The sequence below is a fragment of the Pongo pygmaeus genome, chromosome 22 (assembly GCF_028885625.2).
Source record: "Pongo pygmaeus isolate AG05252 chromosome 22, NHGRI_mPonPyg2-v2.0_pri, whole genome shotgun sequence".
Taxonomy (NCBI): domain Eukaryota; kingdom Metazoa; phylum Chordata; class Mammalia; order Primates; family Hominidae; genus Pongo; species Pongo pygmaeus.
The window spans coordinates 43,777,582-43,799,750 of record NC_072395.2 but is presented as its reverse complement, the minus strand read 5'-3'; the positions used below and the strand labels follow the sequence as shown (position 1 = coordinate 43,799,750).

Genomic DNA, 22,169 nt, shown 5'->3' with positions numbered 1-22,169 from the left:
TAAACTTATCTCATAGCTAATGTTTGATTTTTCAGTCAAAATTTGACTTTAATATGCAATGCATTAAAAAATGAAAGAAAAGAAAGTGGTAAAGCTGGCTGTGCAGGGGATTGGAATGAAGCCCTGTACATTTTCAGCTGCTGTACAAAAGTTTCATCATAAAATTGAGCATCTATGCTGCGAATGAGGAATATTTTTGGTTATTATGAATAATCAAATCTCATAGTATATATATGATTTAGTTTAGCATATACTTCTAATGGACTTCATCACCATACTTTTCCTAGAACGCTTCAGAAGGAACAATCCTAAGTACTTGAGTTTTATCTTGTGATTTTCCTGAATCTGAATTTTTCCTTTCAGGATTCATCTGCACCTCCCTTCATTCATTGGAAAGTGAATGTTTCTAAAGTTTGCAATGCTCACACCAATCACCAATAAAATATGAGTTGGCCACTTTTCCTGTAAGGGCCAGATAGTAAATGTTTTCAGCTTTGTGAGCCATGAGGTCTCACAACTACTCAGTCTGCCTCGTAGCACAAAAGCAGCCTCAGACACCATGTAAATGAATAAGCTTGTTGGGTTTCCAGTTATCTTTTATTATGGAAACTTACATTTCATATAATTTTCAGATATCATGCAATATTCTTCTTCTTTTAGTTTTTTCTTCTCAATCATTTAAAAATGTAAAAGCCACTCTTAGATCGCTGGTTGTACAAAAAGATAGTGGGCTGGATTTGGCCTACTGGCAGCAGTTTGCTAAGCCTTGACCTAAAATCTTAGAAAGAAGGCAGGGAAAAAATGAGTGTGTGTTTATCATGAAACTGCTTTAATTTTTTTTTTCTTTGAATGATCAAGAGGGAGATTGTTTGCATTGCTATAATGATAGCAGTAATAATAGTCAATAGTGTATTTCTATAGCACTTTCTTTCTTTGTGCCTGCTACTTTTCAAAGTACCTTTACCTTGACTGACTCCCTTAATTCTCACAGTTAATCAATGAGATAAGAACCATGATTACCATGCCCATTTTACAGATAAGGAAACTGAAGCACAGAAACTCTAAATAATGTGCCCCAAATTCTTAGTGTTAGTAAAAATAGTAAGGCTGAGATGAGAACTCAGGCAGTCTAGTTCCAGCGTGTGCACACACAACTGTCATGCTAGTTTCCAACTTAATTTAGTCACACACCCGATGAAGCCCGCTGTGTGTCTTTCTGTTTGTATATTCTTCACAAGGTCTAAATAATTTAGTAGGCTGTTTTCATTGAGAAATCTGTCTGTGAAATAGTACTGGAAGTGAGAGGGATGGGAAAATGCTAAACAACGTTTTTTTCAAGTCAATACATATTTTTAGAAAATTCTTGAATAACCTAATTTTAGCAAGCAAATTGAAAATCACAGGAAGTCTTCTAAAACATTTCAAAAATGAAAATGAAAGTTTTATTTGCTTGATTAATTGACACTGGAGTTAGGAAAGACTTTAGGACTTTGTGTGTGTATTATTTGAATTAAAAATAAAAAATGCTATTGAAGTGGGGTTCATTGGGGGATGGTGTCATTATGGCTGTCCTTGGAGAACCCAGCAGGCCCCCAAGCAGTAGAGTGTTTCACTTTCAATTTAACTTGGAAGTCACTAAGTAATCAAACAAAGACTACAGGCCACAAGGAGAAAATTGGTCATCAAAGATTTCAAGTCTGTGAAGAATTTCTCAGATAAATCACCAATTGTATCAAGTTTTTGAAACAAGCTGTATCTTTTGCATATGAGTGTATATTTGTTGGTGGGGGGTAACTCATTCATTTATGTGAGGAAGACAAGATATACTCTATAAAAGCTGGTTGGTTCTACTGAATTCTATCTGTACCTCTTTTGAGTTGATTACTATTTGGCAAAAATCCATTCCTTCTCCAGCATCTAATTACTTCACTAAAAATGATGATAATATTACCAGACTCACAGACTGATTGGAAAGATTACATGAGATAATGTATGTGCATTGGAAATTGTGAAAGGATAATATGTGTATTAATCTCTTTTAATAAAGCCAGTGGAAAAGACAAATCTAGCTGTACCTCTCTGTTTAAATGTAAAAGAACTCTATTACTGCCTGTATCAGCAAATTCAGATAAGACGTTCACTATTTATATTTTCAGCAAGAGCTGGAAAGCAACAAATAGCGTAACAGCTATCAAAGATGGTTTCAGAGATCTGTGAAAATGGATATATTCGTTTTAATTTAAACTGAGGCATGCAGTGTCAGCATCACCTCAGAAATGTCTTAGGGGATAGATTTTATTAAAATATTTCTTTTATATTCTTTCTAATGAGAAGCATTTTCCCAGCTTTGATCTAAACTTTTATTTTTTAAGATAAAAACTCATCTGTTCAAGTGAAAAATGTGTGTGGTGATATCTCTAGGAGGAGAGGCATGCTATTTGATAAAAACCTCAACACTTTTGGTAGTTCTTAGCCAGGTTTAACTTCAAAAATAAATTGAAATTTTATCCTTCAGCTTCGTGTCCTTTAAAATTGCCAGTATTATTATTTTCAAGGTTAACCTTTATTTTTACTAGCCTACGCTGTTATTTTCTAAAATTAAATTATTGGCTTTCTTTAAAATTACCTTATTTTTAATGGGATAAAATTGTCCTTATTTGCAGTTTCAAGATGGATGGAGTAGGCGGGGCATGGTGGCTCATGCCTGTAATCTTAGCACTTTGGGAGGCCGAGGTGGGTGGATTGCCTGAGCTCAAGAGTTTGAGACCAACCTGGATAACATGGTAAAACGCCATCTCTACTAAAATACAAAAAATTAGCCAGGCTTGGTGGCGTGCGCCTGTAATCCCAGCTACTTTGGAGGCTGAGACAGGAGAATCACTTGAACCTGGGAGGTGGAGGTTGCAGTGAGCCAAGATCGCATCATTGCACTCCGGCCTGGGTGACAGAGTAGACTCCATCTCAAAAAAAAAAAAAAAAAAGATACATGGAGTAGACATGTGTCTTAGTCTGTTTTCTGTTATTATCACTGAATACCTGAGACTTGATCATTTATAAATAAATAATTTTATTTCTTACAGTTCTGGAGGCTGGGAAGTCCAAAGTCTAGGGGCAACATCTGGTGAGGACTTTCTTGCTGTTGGGGACTCTCTACAGAATCATGAGGTGGTTCCGGGAATTGATGGCAAGGAGGCGCATGAGTGATGGCCAAACTGGTTTTTATAACAGACCCACTTTTATGATAGCAAACCTCGTCCCTTGATAATAATCCATTAATCAATTAATCCATTAATCCATAAGCGTATTCATCCATTCATGAAGGCAAAGCCCTCATGAGCCTGTCACCTTTTAAAGGGCCCACTTGTTAAGTCTGTTACATTGAGGATTAAGTTTCAACTTGAGTGTTGGAGGGGACAAATATTCAAACCATAACAGCGTAAGTTTTGGGCTGTGTGTTACTTGGAAGTAAAGCTCTTTGGGGGCAAGGTCATGCTGTGTTAGATGTAAACACACACAGCAAAAGAGAAATGCCATCGAGGAGTGTCTTTGCTGCAAACCCTCAAATGGGGTTGTTCTTGCTTGCTTTGGAGACAAAATATGAACATTTATCAGTTATTCCAAAGATAACCAAACAGTCACTGCAAATGGATGTGGAAGAATCACATAGAATTTCATGTATAACTTTTGAGAACAAACTAAGTGGTCCTTGGAGTAACCTGGTACAAGGCTGATTTGAGTAAGAAACAGCTCTTGAACACAGGCAAAAAAATCTCATTTTAATGAATTTGAGGGAGTTGGAAATAGCTTTGTTACGTTCCAATTATATGTAATTGGAAATGTATGTGTGTTCAATATATACAGAGCACAGAGTTGGTGTTATTTACTTGATTTAGTTATCTAAATAAAGCAGGCATTTCGTTTCTATGTCCTGGTTTTGCTATTTTTTAAAAAACAGCACTTCTTTTATCATCTTCCTTTTATTCTGTATCATGTTGAGGTACTTGCCTTGGAGATATTCAATCCCTGACCCCTAGTTCTGGTAATTTCCTCTCTCTCATCCCTTTCCAACCTTCTTTACTCTTCTGAGATGCTAATATAACAAACCTGTAACAGTAGAAAGCACAATTCTGAACCATAGCAGTGTTTTCATTAAGCAGTTTGGCTGCTATGTGGACAGGGACTTGTGAGCACATCTGTTCTACAGGATTTTTCATTTAATATAATTTTCTGAAACCACACTGGCAAAGCACCATTATTATAAGCCATCCCCAAGGACATGGAAATAATTTTGCTAAACAGAACTCTAAGTTAAAATGCTATTTATAATTAGGAGATTCTATTTGGATTTATTAGCTGTCCCCTCCTCCCGTATATGAAGGTCAGCTCTGAGCTAGTGTTATTTAGATGTGGATTTTGAGCAGTGTCCTCACCTAGTTATGGGGCTGGGGCTTCGTGGAGTCTGTTTCTTCTGAGTCATTTGACACATAATGGCAAGGCTGTTGGCCTTGGTTAGAAAGAAATTTGTGGAAGAACAAACATTATTTCTGGCCCTACTGAAATTGTATCTGTTAATCTCATTTAATAAGATTATGATAAACTGAGATTGCAAAAGGCAAGAGCATGAAGCTGTCAGCTCAGTATTTTTTCCATCAGTTTATTTTTATTTATTTTTGAGATGGAATCTCACTCTGTCACCCAGGCTGGAGTGTAGTGATGTGATCTCAGCTCACTGCAGCCTCTGCCTCCCATGTTCCAGTGATTCTCCTGCCTCAGCCTCCCAAGTAGCTGGGATTACAGGAGTCTACCACCATGCCTGGCTGATTTTTTGTATTTTTAGTAAAGATGAGGTTTCACCATGTTGGCCAGGCTGGTCTTGAAGTCCTAACTTCAAGTGTGATCAGCCTGCCTCGGCCTCCCCAAGTTTGGGATTACAGGCATGAGCCACTGCACCCAGCCTCAACTAGTTTATTTGATTGGAGGGGTTAGTGTTATTAATTCCTTGAATCATATCTCTTGTTTCTTTTCCGAACTCTTGTAAAGTGTATCTTAGACTGAGGGCACAGCAAAGCTGTGTCTCTGACCCTTGCTTTCAGGTGAGTGACATGAAATGCGGACTGTAGTATTTTATGTCTGCCTGTAACTAGCTTCAGAAAGTTTTCTCATGAGAAGAAACCTGGCTGCAGGTGAGCAGTCCTTGAAGTCTTTAGGATGGATTTGAGGCATGTTCTCATTTTGGGGCAATTCTATCTCCCCCTCCCTTCCAGGGGACATCTGGCAATGTCTGGAGACAATTCTGGTTGCTAGAACTTGGGGGTGGTGGTATACCCTGTGGGTCAAGGTCAGGGATGCTGCTAAACACCCTACGACACACAGGACAGCCCTCCACAACAAATAATAATTTGACCCAAAATGTAAGTAGAGCTGAGGTTGAGAAACCATGAGATTTAGATAAGAAGCTTGTTTGAACCTTAATAGTCCGAAGGCTGAATAATTATGCCAATCCACTCTACGAACTTTAATGCAGCTGTTCAAGAATGACCCATAGATATATATTTGTGGAGCCGTTCATGATGTATTAAGTGAATAAAAGCAACTCTCCAGTGATGATGATGATGATAATAATAATAATAATAATAATGATAATAAACAAATATTATTATTTATAGCCAACCTTCATTGAGAACATACTGTTGGTCAGGCATCGCACTAAGTGCTGTAGTTGTATCATCCAATGTCATTCTTCCAACTGTATGAAGTAAGCATTATTACTGGTCCTATTTTATAAATGAGGACACTGTGCATGGAAAAGTTAGATAAAGTTGCCTAAAATCGCATAGGTGGTAAGGTCTCACTATTTCTTTTTTTTTTTTTTCCTGAGACAGAGTCTTGCTCTGTCACACAGGCTGCAGTGCAGTGGCACGATCTAGGCTCACTGTAACCTCTGCCTCTGGGGTTCAAGCAGTTTTCCTGCCTCACCCTCCTGAGTTGCTGTGATTACAGGTGCGTGCCACCACACCTGGCTAATTTTTGTATTTTTAGTAGAGACGGGGTTTCACCATGTTGGCCAGGCTGGTCTTGAACTCCTGACCTCGTGATCCACCCACCTTGGCCTCCCAAAGTGCTGGGATTATGTGCGTGAGCCACCACACCCGGCCAGGTCTGAGTTTCTATACCTTGTCAGTATGCACGGAAACCATGATGTGATACTGGAGATTTTATAAAAAGCTATCGTCTCCCCCCAGCCCTTTTTTTTTTTGGTTGTTCTATGTCTTAACTCCACAACTCAAAAAATTACTTGATTAAAAAAAATTAAGTCCCATTTATTGACTTCCCACTATGACAAAGGTTTAACTCACACTACTATGATACCCTCTGATCACCTCCTTCCCCTCCTTTTGTTGTTTTTTGTATTTTTTAAAATTTCTGTTGATCATCATTGTAACTTTAAATAATAAGGTAGTAAACCATTTTTTCCTTCCATACATTTTTATCACAATTTCCCTTTTTATACATTCTCTATCTTAATACCCCTGACTTTCTTCCTCCTTGTTCCTTCCTCTCTTCTCACTGTTGCCAGAATCTTTAACATTTATGTGGTTCTGCAAACATCGGCAACTGTTCTGAGGCTGTCCAGGAGTTGATGTGGAGAGTTGAAACCCGCTAGCTGTTGTTTACATAGCTGTGGTGATGGGTTATTGTTGGATCATGTAGGGGCCTAGGATTACATTTCCTTCACTCCAGGCCCAATGTCTCCAGACTTTAGCTCAGGAGGACAGTGAGGGTATGTGTGCCAGTGGATTCTGTTTTTCTGAATAAAGACCATTAGCGAATCCCCTGTTTGCAGCCCATTTCTTACTCCTGTTCACTCTGTGCCTAACATCTCTCCTGGATTCGAAATAACCCCTCTCCAGCCACCTCTCTAGTTGCTACATGGACCTAGTGGTTTTGAAAATTCTATATTTTATTTCTTTTTGTGAATATTTTGTTTTATGTGTTGACATTTTGCTGCTTATTTTAATGGATAACAAAGAGCATATAAGACAGTCTAGACTGTAGCCTCCCAGAAGGGAGTTTGGATGTATTTTTTCCTTTGATTTATGAGCCTAGCATGGTCCCTTAGCACTTTGGAGAATCAGTTCCTGAGGGTCCCTTTGACCTTTGAAGACGGCCTCTGAGGAGAGCTGGCACCACACTTCTAAGATTGCTCTCTTGGCAACCATTAAATTAAAAGAATATTCCCTTAAGATAGTAACAACACTCTTCAGAACGTTCCCAGGTGAAGGAACATTTGGCTGTACATGAGAAGCCTGTGAAGTAGAAGCTTTGAGCCCACTGGGCATCAATTTGATATTGAATCAGTCTCGAGTTAACCTATGTCATAGGCTGAGAAGAGGAGAAAGTCACACCAAAAGAAGACTCCTTGGTCATCCTATCGCAAGTTTTACTCTCAAAAATAGACAAAGGGTCTGAAAATTTCTGTAAGGCTCTGGGGAAGGAGGCGTGAGCGCTCATCTGTGCTGAAGAGGATGGCTGTAGTGGTGGGAGAGGGTTTAGATGGGCTGAGGAGAGGTCTCTATCCCTGCTCCTCCACCCCCACGTCTCAGTAATCCCCTGTAATGATGCATAGGTTCTGTAATGCCTTGCAGACATGTTTCCGGCTTCCTGCCTATTTTTGAGTTAAACTCGTGAAAGGATGACCTGAGGGATATCCTCTTAGTGTGGTTTCATCCACTTCTCAGTCCTTGCCATGGGTTAGAGACTGGTTCAGTGTCAGATTGATACCACAGTGAACTCCTGCGCACAATTCTCCTGACATCAGCCACCCTTGAATAAACTTGAGTGAATGAATTTGTTTTGTATCCTGAAAAAATTTTGAAAAGTTTTCTAGTATATAGGAATGATTTCCTCCTTACAGTGGGGAAACTGACTATGGCTCTCTCAAAACAGATCTTTAGAATAAAGTGGTGGTTTGCCTGATTTATTTATCTTGATAACAAGTAGAAAATGGTGCACTCTGCTTCCTGCCCCACCAAAAAAAGAGAAACAAAAAAACAAACAAAAATCAAACACGATAGGATGGGTGCAGTGGTTCATGCCTGTAATCCCAGCACTTTTTGAGGTCGAGGGGGTGGATTATGAGGTCAGGAGTTTGAGACCAGCTTGGCCAACATGGTGAAACCCCGTCTCTACTAAAAATGCAAAAATTAGCTGGGCATGGTGGCATGCACGTGTAATCCCAGCTACTCGGGAGGCTGAGGCAGGAGAATTGCTTGAACCGGGAGGTGAAGGTTGCAGTGAGCTGAGATTGTGCCACTGCACTGCAGCCTGGGCAACACGGTGAGACCCTGTCTCAGGGAAAAAAAAAAAGAAAAAAAATCAAACACAATAAAACAGAGAAAGTTGAAAATAGAACATGTGTGATGTGCTTTGACCATGCAGAGTTTGTGTGTTTTGTGAAGGAATCTGTGAGTCCTAGGGCAGCGGGGGAGGGGTTCTTTCTGACCTCAGGGAGGAGAGCCAGCTGCCATCTTGGGGGAGCTGGGAACTTTCCAGAAAGACTGACAAATATGCAGCTAAGGACAGTCTTGTTACACTGCACAATCTGACTCTGTGCTGAGTTATTGCTTAAAATGTGCACCTGGAACATCCTCCCATCCATGGAATTTTCCAGAGTGATACTCATGTACCAAGCAATCTCATTTTACTTTCCTATCCCCATATTCTCTTTTCTGAAGCTGTGACCATTCAGGGGTGTTTTGAAACACCCTCTCCAGTCACTAAAAATCCTCTAGTGATAGGAGGATGGGGGGAAAAATGCAAAAAGCTCCTAACTTTTTAATCTTAGATTTTAACACCATCTGATTAAAAGACCCTTGACTTTTAAAAGCCATTTCTCCCATGTTTAAGGTTTGAACTCTTTTTCTTAGGCTCCTGGGAAAGGAATTTCAATAGCAGAGCAGAGCAAAGAGACACCCTAATCTCAGTGAACACTTGAAGGACAACTTATGGGCTTTCACTGAAATTGACTCCTTCTGATTCCACTTCTTGGTAAGTTGTAGCGTGTCCCAAAGCAATAATTTCCTGACATGGCTGCATGCTGGAATGACGTGACATTTACAAAAGAAAAAAAAAAAACCCACATACACACACAAACACACATAAACCCACCAGAGTTGCACACCTACTGAATCAGAATCTCCAGCATGTGGGCCCAGGAATCTGCATACATTACAAACTCTCCAAATGATTCTGAGGTAGGCCACCTGTGCAGGTTATTGCAGATCTTAATACATGCATCCCTGCTGACAACTTCTTTATAAGCCTTCTCATATCTGGATACAATTTGATGAGCTTTTGAATTTTATTTACTTTAGTCATTGGGACTGGCCCATAATTTTCAGTGCAAAATGACAATGCAGGCTCCTTGTTGAAAACATTATTAAGAATTTTGGCCAGGCACGGTGGCTCACGCCTGTAATCCCAGCACTTTGGGAGGCCCAGGCGGGTGGATCACAAGGTCAGGAGTTTGAGACCAGCCCCACCAACATGGTGAAACCCTGTCTCTACTAAAAATACAAAAATTAGCCAGGCGTGGTGGCACGCAGATGTAATCCCAGCTACTCAGGAGGTTGAGGCAGGAGAATTGCTTGAACCTGGGAGGCGAAGGTTGCAGTGAGCCAAGATCGTGCCACTGCACTCTAGCCTGGGCGGGCAACAGAGCAAGACTCCATCTCAAAAAAAAAAAAAAAAATTTCAAGATGGAGACAATAAAGCATTAAACCAAGTCCAGGGCCTGATGTTTCTGCACAGGCTGCATGCCTGTCTGTGAAACCAGCCCTGCTAATCGTCTATTAGCTGGTAATAAGAGACACAAAGTTTAGGATAACAACATTTCCAAATCTCAATTAGTAGGGAATCTGGAAGGTGAAGACTATATATCTATGGGCTATTTCTTGGAAGATAGGTCCCTGAGTGACAGAGGAAAGTATTTGGCCAAACCAGGCTGCTGTGCAGAGCTAGGTAGGTCTGTTCTGCAAAGCTCTAGAGGGCATCAGGCTATGTGATGTCACCTTCCTGTGTGTGCAGTGCGCTACCTGCACAACCATGTGTAGCACAGCTAGGTAAAGATAAATGTTGCTTGGAAACCTGGAAGACATGGCTGGAAAAAAATGCATGCATATCTCTGGTCAAGATTCAGAGGTATTGATTATTTAAGTAACAAGTCCTGCCAGGCATAGTGACATGCACCTATAGTACAAGCTACTTGAGAGTCTGAGGTAGGAGGATCATTTGAGCCCAGGAATTGGAGTTTAGCCTGGACAATGTAGGAAGGCCCCATCTCTAAAAAAAAAAAAATAACAAAACAACAACTAACAAAAAACTAAACAACAAAGTCTTACTTATTTACCTCTGTAGTAGATAATTAACTAAGACTTTGTGTAAAATGACTAATTCCCCTTCTAACTTGCTGTTTTAAGTCTGACCAGATGTTTAACAGAAGCCAAAAGTTATAGGAGTAGGGAGATTGAGATGGAGACAAGAGCTCCAATTTTTAAAGTAACTTTTTGAAATCCTAAGAATGCTCAGCACTGTGCTTGAGGTCTTCTGGTAAAGATTTCTTCACTAATAATACCAATTAACATTTGTATGATAGTTTCAGAAGTTTTTTCTAATACAGCAGCTCATTGAAATTTATCTGGATACAGTTTTGTCCTTATCTCCTTTTGATAGATGAATAATTGAGGCTCAGAGGGGTTAAGTGATGCCTTGAGGGGCTCTGTGCAAGCAGTTAGTAGAGTTGGGACAGGACCTGGGACCATCTGATGCCAGATTCCACTACTTTACTTTTTAGAGATTCTAGGTTTCTCCTCAGCAGGGGCACAGTTATCACATCCATCTTCAAATATCAGATCAATTGTAAGAAACTGGACAGGACCTGAGGATAAAAATTTCTTACATGAAAAGAGTTTAGATTCTGCTCAGAATGAAGATCTTAATTCTTGACAACTATGTTCTTCTATATTTATAATCCTCCTGGAAAAATCTTCTCAGATTATATACAAATGTAGTTTACTCAATGTTGTCACCAGTTTGAGCTGCTGTAACAAAATACGATAGACTCATGTGGCTTGAACCAACAGACTCTATTTCTCAAAGCTCTGGGGGCTGGAAAGTCCAAGATCAAGGTGCTGACAGATTTGATGTCTTGGGAGGGCTCTTTTTCTGGCTTGCAGATGGCCACCTTCTTGCTGTGTGCTTGCAAGGCCTTTCCTCAGTGTATGTACTTTGTCTTTCTCTTCTTATAAGGGGACTAATCTCATCATGAGAACCCTATCTTCATGACCTCATCTAAGCCTAATTGTCTTCCAAAGACCTCACCTCCAGAGGCCATCACATTTGAGGTTAGGACTTGACATGAATTTTGGGAGGACACAAATATTCAGCTCATAACACTAAATTTACAAAAAAGTGATTCCTTTAATTCAAAAATTGCCTCACCTATATCATTTTTGCTTACATTTACGGAGTGATAATTCTCTGCCAGATATATTTCTTAAGTACTTAATGTACACAATTCATCACTCTCCATGACAATGCTATGAAGTAATTATTATTATCATCCCCATTTTACTGGTGAGGGCATTGAGGCATTGCTCAAAATTACACATCTAGTAAGGGGTTGAATCAGGATTGGTACTCAGGCTATGGACTCTAGAGTTTGCTCTTAAACTCTGCCTGTTAGTCAAATCTTCCTTTTCCTTCCTTCCTTCCTTCCTTCCTTCCTTCCTTCCTTCCTTCCTTCCTTCCTCCCTTCCTTCCTTCCTCCCTTCTTCCCTTCCTCCCTCCCTCCCTTCCTTCCTTCCTTTCTCTTTCCTTTCCTTTTCTTTTTTTTTTCTTTTCTTTTCTTTTTCCTTTCTTTTATTTTCTTTCTTTCTTCCTTTCTTTCCTTCTTTCTCTCTGTCTTTCCTTTTTTCAGGACTTTGTTGCCCAGGCTGGAGGGCAGTGGCAGGATCTTGGCTCACTGTAACCTCCCTCTTCCTTGCTCAAGTGACCCTCCCACCTCAGCCTCCCAGGTAGCTGGGACTATAGGCATGCACTACCACACCTGGCTAATTTTTGTATTTTTTGTTTGTTTGTTTGTTTGTTTGTGGAGATGGGGTTTTGCCATGTTGCCCAGACTGGTCTCAAACTTCTAGGCTCAAATGAGCTGTCTGCTTCAGCCTCCCAAAGTGCTGGGATTACAGGTGTGAGCCACTGCGCCCGGCCAGATGATTATTTCTTTACATCAATTTGCCAACTTGTTTTTCAATAAAGCAACCTGGTCTTTCTAACTACTATTTTGTTACTGACCGATGCTATGTTGCTGAATTTCTCTCCTCTCTATTGTGGTACTTGGAAGCTTGGGAGCTGAAATTTTAAGAATCCTTGGCCAGCTGGGTTTTGGTTTAGTTTCTACTAATGGGGTGGGAGGGAATTTATTCATGATTTGGAAGGTGTAGACCAAAACCAAAATTCTAAGCCCCCCAACTGACTGAATGGACCCCTTATCTCAGCCGAGAAGATAGCAATGAAACCTGAAAATCTAGTTCAGGCCGTGCTAGGAATGGTGGGTGAGACATGCTTCATTATTCTCTCCATCCTTTGGAATTCAGGCACAACTGACCAGCATTAACATTAAACCAGAGAGTTAAGAGTGACAAAACAGACTGTTTGTAGCAATAGAGTACCATATTCCAGCCTGATTCTAGGATAGCATCACATTAGGAGATAGCAAGCCCTGAAAGAAATGGAAGTATTTTACCCCAAAATACATTTTTTGATCTATTTTGAAATGTCCCTGCAAAACTGTGTCTTGTGGGAAAAATCTACATTCTGTAGAGAATCCCCTTCCCTTTCCAGGTATTTTCCTGATCCGGGAGAGATCTAACTAAGAGTCTAATGCCTTTTAAGGTTTGATAAAGAACATTTATCATCTGTTCTCTCTGAAGCCTGCTATTTGGAGGCTTCATCTACGTAACAAAACCTTGGCTTCCACCCCCAACTGCCACCTTATTCTAACCCCAAGCATTTCTTTCTGCTGACTTTAACTCTTTAGGCAAAACTTTACTCTTTCAGCCAATTGCCAATTAGGAAATCTTTGCATCCACTTATGACCTGGAAGCCTCCCCCTGCCCACTTCGAGATGGCCTACTTTTCCAGGCTGAATCAATGTAAAACTTACATGTATTGATTTACGTCTTTGCCTGTAACTTCTGTCTCCTTAAAATGTATAAAATCAAGCTGGAGCCCAACCACTTTAGGCACATGTTCTCAGGACCTCCTGAGGCTATGTCATGTGTCATGGTCTTCATATTTGGCTCAGAATAAATTTGTTCAAATATTTTACAGAGTTTGGCTTTTTCATCAACAAAGGAGAAAGGGAAGCATGGTCTGTGATTATACAACATGTGGAAGGTCATCTACTATGGACTAAATGTTTGTGTACGCCCTACATTCATATTTTGAAACTGTAATCCTCAATGTGATGGGGCTTTTGGAAGGTAATTAAGGTGGAGCCCTTATGATAAGATTAGAGCCTTTATAAAAAGAGACAAGAGAAAGCTTGCTTCCTCTCGACCTGCATGCAGGAGAGACCGTGGGAGGACATAACCATGAAGGAGGCCCTCATCAAGAGCCTGACCATGCTGGCACCTTTGTCTCAGACTTCCAGCCTCCAGAACTATGAAAAATCCATGTTTGAGTCATCCAGTCTTTGTTAACTTACTATAGCAGCCTGGACTTACTAGGACACCAACACTTGCAAGATCCTTTAGGTATTCTCTTGCATATCACCACCCTGGGGATCCACACATCAGTGGTTGTCAGTAGTGTTCTTCCAATTCCAGGTCTAGAGAATAGCAGCAATTTCTTGATTCTCTGAAAATGAATGGCATACTTGAGAGCTAGTAACAGTGTGGGCTGAGCTTGAGTCTTCCATGTCTTTCAGAGATTTGTAATCATTTAACTGTGTTAAATCACTTCCTACTTGGAATTTCCTAGAAGAGTTTCTGTGTTTTTGGCCAAAACACTAAATGATACAATTATACTTTGTTTTGTTTTTTTTCTCTTGAAAAATAGGCAATGTAATGACAAAGTAAAATATTTTGTGTCAATCTTTGCTTTCTCATTAGCTTTTGTAGATAGAAGTCATGTATGAACCAAGCTTTCAGTATAGAAGTTTTAAAGCATATATACTAATCTATTTTAGCATCATAGCTGATAAGGACAAATTTTAATTTTAAAGGGCAGAAAGTGGTGATTCTCAACTTTGGCTGTTGATTTAGAATCATCTCAGTAACTTTTGAAAATTATCTGTGCTTGGGTCTCACTCTATTGTAAATCAGAATTTCTGCTGGCTTAACCCTCATTCTTTTAAATTTAAAATTTAAATAATTTGGAATAGCTATTGGGTTCGTTGAATGTATGCACCCCTGCCACTTTATGTCCCATCTCAATCCCAGTGTGACTGTGCTGGTCTATACAATCACACAGCAGCAGAGTATGGAAATCATCTGGATGTCCATGCACTTCATTTCTGGAACTTGCTAAAGCAGTAGTTCTCAAACTTGCATGTGCATACATATCACCTGGAAATCTGATTAAAATTCAGATTCTGATGAAGTAGAACTGGGATAGGCATTGAGATTCTACATTTCCTAGGTGATTCCAATGCTGTTGGAATCTATAGAAAACTTCTAACCAATTTTTGCTTTTCTAGTCCTAGTGTTTTATTTCTCTTTTTCATCAACCCTGTCCTTCCTCCTCTCAGTTTGCCTCCACATGTTAACTTCTATTCTCCATCTAGTCTGTTTTATTAATCCATCTGTTTCAACTTATGATCTCAACAAATATTTTCACAACACACAAATTCTAGTGTAGTCCTCTGGTTCTGTGTAGCTCACCAGGCATAGCCATCACCTCACTGCATGGACACCTTGGACACTGTGTAACTCCCCTCTAGACCTGCCTCCCATCAAAGTTCTCTGGCAGTGGAGAGGGATTGTTTAGTCACAGCAGATGGGGATACAGATGCACTTCTTCATGCTAGAGATATTTTTGTACCTTTGTATCTACATCAATGTTATTGACCCTGGATGCACATTTAAAATCATCTGGGAAACTGAAAAAAAAATCACACCATATTCCATAAATATGTACAATTCTTATGGGTCAAATAAAAATAATAATAAAAGCTAAAAGCTAAAAATAAAGCCTTATATCCAGGAGCTACCACTAGAGATTCTGAAACAACCGGTCTAAGATGGGACTTGGGCATTGGTATTCTGACAACTGAATATCCATTTTATTGTGCACTCAGGGTTGAGAATCAATGATCCATACAAAAGCTTAAGAAGCTACTGAATATTTTGGTGTACTGAGAATGGGTCAATGAGCTATTGCTGTGTAACAGACAGTCACAAAATTCCACAGGAATAAGCATCTATTGTCCACTTTTGCACCTCAGGAGTGGCTGGGGAGCTCTGATGATCCCAATATGGTTGGCTGGGTTTGGCTTCCAGCCATGAGTTTAGTCTGTCTTGGATTCACGTGACTCTCATTTTTTAGGGACAAGCAGGGTATTCATGACAATGGTAGAACTGCAAGGGAAGAGAGTAGAAACATTTGATGTCTCCTAAGGCCTAGGCTTGGTACTGTTAGTCTTTCCCTTCTGCCCGTGTTCCACTGGCCAAAGTCAGTCATGTGGCCAAGCCCAGCATCACTGGGCTCTGCAATCTGACAGTACTTTTAAGCTACATTCCTTGGCCAGACCTCTCATGGTGGATGTTTTGAGCAGACTTAGAATTGAGAATTACTATTTCATGCTGCATGAGTCTCCCAGACTTAACAAGACTGCAAGAAGATAATTACTGTTTCCTTCATTTAGTGAAATTGATAATTTAAAAATTATCTCCCAAATCACTAGCTTTCTATAACCATGTAATCACCCTCCTTTTTTAAAAAAAAAAAAAAAAACACTTTTGTTAGCTCTCTGTTGTGCAAAGCCCTACTGAATCCTGAAGCAAAGGGAAAAATTAGTAATATGAATCCTACTTTATAATATTTTGTTCATCATTAACTTTTTCTATTCATTGCTATATTTTCAAGTATTGAATTAAATTGTTATGTATTGATCCCTGAGTTTTCTGGTCTCCCTTTAGTTCTAGTTCTGCTCTTTATGAATGTGTGGCTAGGTGTGTTTGTGGCCTCCAAGGATCTGTCCTTGTTCCTAAGGATGCTGCTGGGTGTGCCCAGGAGCTTTCTTTTCTACTTCAGCTCTTTCCATAAACTGCCTTTCTAGAACAAAACTTAGAAGTCTGCATTTGCTGAGTAAATATGCTTATGTGACACAGCCTCCATTGCTGTGTTGGGATGGGCCGGGACACCCTGCTTCATCTGCTACCAGGCTGACCTCCAGAAGTTCTGGTGGGAAGCCCGCCCCTACCTCCCAGCAGTCTCTGATCTCAGGATCTGGAGAACTCAGCAGTCAGCCGAAAGATTCTTCATCCATTCCTCCACAGGGCACCAGGGCATATGGTAGGTACAAATTAAACACAGTAGCAACCTAGATATCTAATTATTCCCTAAGGCAGATATGTAACTCAAGCATACTGATAACTCTGGGTTATAAACTTAAACCTTTTACTATTAATTTTGTAAAATGTACAGAGAGAAAAATGTACCATTTTAGTAACCTTAGAAAGGTGACTTTTGGATACATAGAGCCACGTGGGATAATGACACAGCATAGATTTTGGAGTCAGAAAGACAAGAGTATGTATCTTGGATTAACTAGGTGGCATATGTGTGACCGAGAACGTTTCTTAACCTCTCTGTGTCTCAGTTTAATAAGGGTAATGGCCTTTGTCTTTGAGGTGGAGGAACATGTATATAGCTCATGGCATATAATAGAGCTTAAAAGAAATAATAGTTAGGAGATTCCCGAGATTTTGACCTGGAAAATATGTTGACTTCAGGTTCAGAGCTCTGTAACAGCATAACTCTTTAGATAGAAGACCTTTAAATTGTATTTTACCTTCACTTTGCTGCTTACATAGAATAATAGACTGGGCCTGCGTCATCTTTTCCTGATACACCAAGGCCATTAATAGGCACAGCTGTTTTCTGGGCTCTGCTGAAATGCAGAATGCCTCAGGACTTATTGATTCATGAAGGGCAGCTCGTCCTTGTATGCCTCACTTGACGTGTCAGTGTGCTTATCTGCATTTTATGCTCTTTGGTCTTCTCCCTAGCTGTCACAAGTTTGCTGTCACTTGTCCTTGCTCTTGCTTGCCTCCTTTTACTTGCTAGTCCTGACTTGTGGTAGCCTTATAAACCAGATGTTAGCTTAATTAAACTGTGGGCACTAAAAAGTATTAATAGGCTGTAAGGACCAAGGGAATCCCTATGCGTAGTGCATGCATTTTGTGGCATCTCTCTTACAAAAGGATTGCTTCTTGGTGGCAACCTAAACAGACAAAGTTGCCAGGTGTCTGGATTTTCGATGGTGAGGTGCCATTATAAGAGTTCACATTGCTTTGAATGGATGGAAAGGCTTAAATCTTTTCTCAACTAGGATCATGGCTGTATCCTGAGAGCCAGGACTTTGTTTTGTATGACTTGATCGCCTTCACAATGCCCAGCATATTCCATATTCCTAATAGTTGCTAAATAGTTCACGGCATTAAATTAGATTTAATGTAATTTGCTTGTCTAGAAGAAAGTAAATGTCTCCAAATCATATTAACAGAGGATCAAAAACAAAACATAAATTATTGAAGAGGACTTACTTTTCCCTTTGAAAAACTGTAAATGTAATTTAAGAGAAACTCTGTGGAATGTTGTTTGAGGGTATAGGGATGCCACCTCTTAACCATCGTGCTGTTAGTCTGTCAGTGACTGTATCCATTGGTGTGGAACTGCCCCCAGCACAGCAAATTTCAAATGAGAGAAACATGTAGACAGAAAGAGAAACAAATATCCTGGCCTTAAATTATTCCCGGTATGTGTAGGTTAGGGCAGATAAAAGTGAAATGAACTAGCTTGGAATTCAGGTGAAATTCTACTGCTGAGTATCCATCTAGAGAAACTCTTACTCCTAAAAAGGATACCTCCTTGTAATGTTCCCCAAATGGGAACCTAAGTGTGGATCAATGTTGGAATGGATAAATCATGGTATATTCATGCAGTGGAATGCTATATAGTTATAAAAATTAACAAACTACATACAACATGTTCAACTCATATACAATATGACTAACTTTAAAAATAAAACATTGGAAAATCACAGGATAGTGTGTGTCACTGGCTTGCACTTAGGTAAAGATGACAGACAGTCAAACTGAACGATATGCTGTTTGCAGTTGTACTCAATGGATAAAAACTATATTGAGAAGCACAGGGATTGTACTGGCCAGGGTAGCCTATGCTCTGCTGTGGTCACCAACAATCCCAAAACTTCAGTGGCTTGAAGTCATAGTTTCGTTTCTTTAGGATTTGAGCTGCGGAGCAGCTACCATCCAGAGCATGGCCAGAGGCAGACAGAAAAAGAGGATGTGGCAAAGCTCACATTGATTTTTTAAAAGCTTCAACCCAGTCGCTTCTGACCATGTTTCTTTTGCCAAAAAAGTGACATAACCAAGCGTAGTATCAGTGTGTCGGCAAGTGCAGTTCTACCAACTGGCCAGAAGGAGAGAGCCAGAACAATCACGAACAAATCTAATATCCACCAAGGGAATGATGTACATAAAAATCAGGATACCTTTAAGGGGCTGGAAAGGGAATGCAATTTGGGAGAGACATAGGGGGGTTTCTGAGGGATGTTAATTCTCTCTTTATCTGAGTGGTGAGTTTACAGGTTTGAGTATTCTTTAAACTGTCCATGTGTGTTTTCTTATACACCTTGTTTGTATGCTGTATTTTAAAATAAAATATAAAATAACTTTTTAGGATATACAGGTCATATATATGATAATATAGTTAGAGAAAATGCTTAGCAGGATTTTAGAGATATTGTCAACTCTGGAGAGATGGAGGAGAGATTGGGAGAGATGAAAAGGAAAATTTCACATCTGTTTTATATCCTTCTGATTAAATTTCTTTCTTATAATGTATGTTGTTGGCTTACTCAATGAAAGATTAATTTAAAAAAATTCTTTTAAAAAATCAAGATACAGAGTAAAAAAGTAACCATGGGGTTCGGTGTGAAACATGTTTTTTTGTTCTCCAACTCCAGACTGAGACTGGCATTGGGAGATGAGGGGAGAAGGCATTGAAAGGGCATCTCAAATGGAGCCAGGAGCAGACAGCCCTCAAAGTGGGAAGCAGACAAAGGACCACGAGCCCCAATATCAGAAAGAGGCCTGCATGTGATTTGGCACCAGCCACCCTAGAGTGTGGAACTCGGAGGGACCATCACTAGGGTCGTTGTCCAGCAGCTGAGATACTCACAGGCCACAGGGAACAGAGGGTGAAGGATTTGGTCGATTTGTGTGGGGATAAGGGTCTGATCCTCCTCCTGCCGTGGTTCGACTGAGCTGAACAAACCGGAAACTTCTCTAGGAACTGGGCTATACTATACATGTAATTAAAAGTTAATTATCTTAAAAAAAAAAAGCATTAAATCTATCTTTGATCTTGGTGGTTGTATAAATCTGCTTTGGAGAGCCCTTCATTTGGACATTGAAATCTCAACCTCAAATGTGGAGAATGTGACATGAGAATTATTTTTTGAGGAACGCATAAGGTTTATTTCAGAGAAATGGGGTGGAGTGTTCTAATCAAGAAAGCATAGAGACATAGATATGCATAATGGGGATGGCGAATTTACTTTGGATGACGTGGGGGGCTGGAAGGGAAGTAGAAGAATAAGACGACTTGGGTCTATGTCTTAGTTTCTTGTCACTGCTGTGACAGCTTACTGCACACTGGATGGTTGATTTTCTCACAGTTCTAGAGGCCAGAAGTTCAACCTCAGTTTCCTTGGGCTGAAGTCAAGGTGTAGGCAGGGCTGTGCTCCCTCTGGAGGCTCTAGGGAAGGTTTAGTTTCTTGCCTCTTCCTGCTTCTGGTGCTCACCAGAGTTCCTTGACTTGTGCCCGCATCACTCCAATCTCTGCCTCTCTCTTCATACTGCCTTCTCCTCTGTGTGTCTATAATTGCCCTCTGCCTCTTTCTTGTAAGGTCACCCCCCTCTCTTTTTTTTTTTGAGGCAGAGTTTCTCTCTTGTTGCCTAGGCTGGAGTGCACTGGCGCCATCTCGGCTCACTGCAACCTCTGCCTCCCGGGTTCCAGCAATTCTCCTGCCTCAGCCTCCCAAGTAGCTGGAATTACAGGCATGCGCCAACAGGCCCAGCTAATTTTGTGTTTTTAGTAGAGACGGGGTTTCTCCATGTTGGTCAGGCTGGTCTTGAACACCCGATCTCAGGTGATCCACCCACCTCGGCCTCCCAAAATGCTGGGATTATAGGCATGAGCCACCGTGCCCTGCCGTAAGGACACTTTTGATTGCATTTAAAGCCCACCTGCGTAATCCAGGACAACTTCCCCAATAATCACATCTGCAAGATCTTTTTTTTCTTTATAAAGTAACATTTATAGGTCCCGGTATTGGGACCTGATGTCTTTGAGTGGGCCATTATGAAGTCTACTAGAATCTGAATCATAAAAGTTAGTCCTTGAAGTTTCTGTGCGTAAAGTGAGAATTTGGGCACTGCAAGGACTTATGGATACAATTATCTGGTAAATAAGTCCTGCTCCCTTCAGCCTGGACAGGTGTTTCTTTTTGCTTTATGGTTCCTGCCTTGTGTCTTTGGGCAACAACAGGTATGTGGCCCTTAGACATTGTTATCCCTTTATGTCACTCCATGCCTGAGAAAATTTTCTGATTTGATAGCTCCTGGTACTATGATTATTTCTTTTGAATACAGGGTGGGAGACATTTGTATTTGACTAATTTGGGAACCACCTGGTGTGTACATTAAAATGAAAGGGCAAAAATCTTCTCTGAGTTCAGTTTCCTGCTAAGTGAACATCAAGCATATTCATTCAGAATTATAATTGCCTTCACTGATAGAACCACATGAGGTTGGTGCAAAATTGCTAGGGAGATCCTGATACACATATTCTATTTATTTCTTTCCCAAGTGGAATCAGTAATGCAAATCACAAATAAAAACAGGAAGCAATTTTACTCGATGTATTAGTGTGAAAACATAGTTCAGTGTTGCGGAAGAGAATAGGAACAACTATTTGTAAGTAGGAGCAAGTGATACATTTCTCATTGTGATCAATTTTTGATTCAGTAAAAAGTTGCTGCTGCTTCTATGATTATTTCTGATGCTTCTATCTTTATCTTTTATGGAAATAATTTTATTCATCTCCCATTTGAAAGTCTCCTTTAAACATTTAGAATAGTATTTTTGGCAGGTTTTATTCTTTTTTTTTTTTTGTGGTGATGTTAGTAAGGCAGAAACGGAAACAGCTCTTGTTTCCAGCATTTTCTTGGCTACACTGGACTAAAATATATTACTTTTTTTTTTTTTTTTTTGAGACGGACTCTTGCTCTGTTGCCCAGGCTGGAGTGCAGTGGTGCGAGATCTTGACTCACCACAACCTCCGCCTCCTGAGTTCAAGCGATTCTCCTGCCTCAGCCTCCTGAGTAGCTGGGACTACAGGTGCGCTGCCACGCCTGGCTAATTTTTGTGTTTCTAGTAGAGATGGAGTTTCACTATGTTGGCCAGGCTGGTCTCAAACTCCTGACCTTGTGATCCGCCCGCCTTAGTCTCCCAAAGTCCTGGGATTACAGGTGTGAGCCACCGTGCCCAGCTAAAAATATATTACTTTTGAACTTTCAGGGTCTTTCAAAGGGCAAGTCAAAAATTCCAGACCAGACATTTCAAGTTAATACCACCAGTGTTACTCTCATACAGCCCATGAGTGAGTGAGTGAAGATAAGACCCTGTTTGTTGCCATGTGGATAGAAGCCAGTGAAACATAATGAACAGCCCTTATGAAATTACTAAGATGAAGAGGATGTTGCACAGAGCAGAAATATAAAATTTTAAAGGCTTTTGGTATTGAGGGGGAAATAATTTTATAAATCAACATTGAAAAGGAATAAATTTTTATTGTGT

At 40.1% G+C, this 22,169-nt stretch overlaps 1 long non-coding RNA gene across 1 annotated transcript in view; it reads left to right on the top strand.

The window, feature by feature from the left end:
• LOC129022530 (uncharacterized) overlaps positions 1 to 19,671 on the top strand; it is a 28,377-nt gene extending 8,706 nt beyond the window's left edge. Inside the window, exons 3-4 of the long non-coding RNA XR_008496456.2 lie at positions 8,928 to 9,048; positions 19,274 to 19,671. This is a non-coding gene — a long non-coding RNA (uncharacterized LOC129022530). The remainder of the gene's footprint in view (positions 1 to 8,927; positions 9,049 to 19,273) is intronic.
• Positions 19,672 to 22,169: the final 2,498 nt, after the last annotated feature.